Raw genomic sequence first — 3650 nt, 5'->3', positions numbered from 1 at the left:
AGTTAGGTATTTATTGTAGTCTTTATAATCTGGACTTCTTTATGCCACTCTTTCTTGGGAAGGCTTTCCAAGTATTTGAAGAGACTTGGGCCCTAAGCTCAATAATACTGTGGTTTCTGCAGACTTGTAGAACTCCCTTGATTACTTTAGATAAGATACTGAAAAATTCTCTGCATTACCAGACAGAGACTCTTGTCCTTTATCATTACTTTCTCCCAAAAATATGAAGTCTCTCTCTTTACTGACCTACCTGAAAATGGGGGTGTGGTGATGCGAGCACACTTTTGGCCACCACCCTGGGATTTTGCTGGGTCAGACTTGAAGCCATCAAAACACTGGGCCTTGCTCAAAGATGTTTCCTTCAGGCTGGCAAGTTTCCTGAGGATCCAGGTATGTCCAGAGATGCTGTCTTGGAGTCAAAATCCTTAACAATTTACCTAATATTTTATTCTACTTCATCTAAGCTGGTACAAATCACAATACAAAGACCTTCCCAATTTTTCCTCCAATTACCACAGGCAGAGGTGCCTCTCCCTGTGGCCACCACAACCACTGGTCCTCAGGGGGTTCTGCCAGGCCACCACAGATGTTCACTTAAAGCTCAAGTGTTCTTTTGACACTTTGTGGTGAATGCTTCCAGGCCTGGGGCTCACCCTTTAGGGCAGTGTGCTCCCCTTTGGCCCAGAGCAGGTCACGAAATGCCATCCTAGAGTGACATCCTAGAATTGGAAACCCCGGGAGCATTCTTGCTGCTCTACCTCACTGTGGTTGAGATGATACTTGATTTTTGTTTTTTGTGATGGTGTTGTTTTGTGTGCAGGTAGTTGCTAACAGTTGGTGTTCCATCGGGGGGATGAACGATGAAGGCTTCTCTTCCACTGTTTTCTCCAGCCCATCTACTTGGTTATTATTAATTTCACAAATATTTTTTAAAAAATAAATAAGACTACCGTAAGCTCACAAACAAATCCCTGCTCTAAGTTTGTGTTTCCGACACAGAAGATTGAAACTTGATTTTTTTTACTTTGTTTTGATTTTAATTTTACAAACAGGCAGTACTTTATAATTTCAAAAATGAAAATTATGTGAAAGAGTGACTACATAAAGAGTCTTGCTTTCACTGTATTCCTACCTATTCTCCCCACATTATAGCTCAGGTGTTGGCAAAGTCCTTCTATAAAGGGCAAGAAGTAAATATATTAGGCTTTCAAGTCATATGTTCTTTGGTGCAGTTATTCAGTTTTGCTGTTATAGTGCAAAAACAGCCATAGACAATATGCAATCAAATGGGTATGGCTGTGTTCCAATAAAACTTTATAAAAACGGGCATTGAAGTCATGATTGTGAAAAAAAATTACAAGCAACAGGCCTGCTGGCCATCATTTTCTATCTTTGATGTAGGTAATATAATTTATTAGTTAATGTCTTATTTTAGGCTGATATAGTCAATTACCATAGACTGGGTGGCTTAAACAACAAATATTTATTTCTCATAGTTCTGGAGGCTGAAATTTCAAGATCAGAGCCCCAGCCTAATTGGGTTCTGATGAGGACTCTCTTCCAGGTGGTGAGCAGCTGACTTTTCTTTCTACTATATCCTCCCATGGGGAAAAGAGAGCTAGATATCTCTTCGGCCTCTTATAAAGGCACTAATCACATTCATGAGCACATTCCCTCATGATCTAATTACCTCCCAAAGGCCCCATTTGCAGTTACCATCTAGGGTTAGATCTCAACATATGAATTTTTAGAAGGCACAAACATTCAGTACCTAACAGTTTATTTTCACGCAAATACAAACAAGACTGACTATACATCCTCATACCATATTTCTTATTCAAAACTTAAGATATATCACTGTTCCATACCCTTAAACAGTATACATTATGCTGTGTATTTTGGATATCTTTCTATACACTACATAGAGAGCATTCTCTTTTTTTTAGGTCTGTATTCTGTTCTGTTATATGAATATAGAACGGTTGATTAAACCAATCTTGTGTTGATAGATTTTTAAATTTTCCTAACATTTTACAATTAAAAACAACACCTGGTGAAAACTTTGGAAATAAATTATTCATGTGTGTGTAGGTGTATCTGAGGGATAGATTTCTGAACTTGAGATTGCTGAATCAAGGGTAAACACGTTTGCCATTTTGGAAGCTATTACTAGATTAACCTTTATGGGGTTTTACCATTTTCACTTTCAGTACAATACGTGGAAGTACGTGTTTCAAATTTATAGAATATATCCATGAATTAATGTGTCATCTTTGCACAGAGGCCATGGTAATCTTCTATAAATTATTCCAATTATAGTATATATGTTGCTGAAGTGAGCACCATGAATTAATTTTTTAATTTAATAATAGATGAATGCTTTTGAGTGGCATGCAGCCAAAGACAGCGCATACTATAAAATTCGTTTTTTCCATTAAGCCTGGAGCAGACACAGAGAAAAGGTTTTGCTGGACATCTGCAGCCATTTTTTTTTCTAGAGTGTTAATTGGAGGGGAGCCACTTCAAGTTAAGTTCCAGGAACACATGTATCTGTGAACTATCTAACAGGGACACAAGTGGTCAGAGAGTTGGAAAAATTTCATAAAGGTCTAACATTTGAGCAACTGTGCACAAAGAGTTCTCTGATTATTGTATATCAGCCTTAATATAAGAAAGTGGCTTGCCCACTATGAACCAACATGGACTGTGGTCAAATTCAGTAGAGGACAAGCAATGATGCAGAGTTAATTAATAAAAGAGGAAAACTTGATGGAACAAAAAGGAATAATTAAAAATAAAAAAGACAATGTTTATTTAGCAGATTTACATGAGCTAAGCATTTTATCAAAGTGTGTGTGTGTGTGTGTGTGTGTGTGTGTGTGTGTGTGTAGTATATACAGATGCTCCATGATGAGGTTACATTCAAATAAACTAATTGTAAATTGAAAATATCATCAGTCAAAAATGTATTTGATAGACCTAACTTACTGAAAACCATAGCTTAGCTTAGTCTGTGAAATAGTTAGGCTTTGTGTCTTCAGCCAAATCTCATCTTAAATTGTAATTCCCATGATCCCCAGGTGTCATGGGAGAGACCAGGTGAAGGTGATTGAATCCTGGCGGCAGTTTCCCCCATGCTGTTCTCATAACAGTGAGTGAGTTCTCATGAAATCTAATGGTTTAATAAGGGACCCTTTTTCCATTCACTCAGCAGCACTACTCCTTCCTGCTGCCTTGTGAAGAAGGTGCCTTGCTTCCTCTTCACCTTCCGCCATGATTGTAAGGTTCCAGAGGCCTCCCCAGTCATGCTGAATTGTGAGTCAATTAAACCTCTTTCCTTTATAAATTACCCAGTCTTGGGCAGTTCTTTATAACAGTATGAAAAGGGAGTAACATAGTCTGCTTATTTATATTTTGCTCAAAACATTTACATTAGCCTATAGTTGAGCTAAATCATATAATACAAAGGGTATTTTATAATGAAGTATTGAATATATCTGAATATAACTTATTGAATGATGTACTGAAAATAAAAAACAGAATGGTATACTGCTGTAAAATTGAAAATCAGAAATTGAGCTATTATAAGTCAAACACTATCTGTATGTGTGTGTGTGTGTGTGTGTGTGTGTGTGTGTGTGTGTGTGTGT

The 3650-nt window shown here is 37.4% G+C and overlaps 1 non-coding gene across 1 annotated transcript; it reads right to left on the bottom strand.

Annotated features, from left to right (window-relative positions):
* Positions 1-2235: 2235 nt before the first annotated feature.
* Positions 2236-2343, bottom strand: LOC119473396. The gene has a single exon (XR_005202598.1). It is a non-coding gene; the product is annotated as a U6 spliceosomal RNA (small nuclear RNA).
* Positions 2344-3650: the final 1307 nt, after the last annotated feature.

The sequence above is a fragment of the Cebus imitator genome, unplaced genomic scaffold (genome assembly GCF_001604975.1).
Source record: "Cebus imitator isolate Cc_AM_T3 unplaced genomic scaffold, Cebus_imitator-1.0 Scaffold154, whole genome shotgun sequence".
Lineage (NCBI taxonomy): Eukaryota > Metazoa > Chordata > Mammalia > Primates > Cebidae > Cebus > Cebus imitator.
Note: the sequence above shows the minus strand (reverse complement) of the source record. Positions and strands in the feature narration are given on the sequence as shown.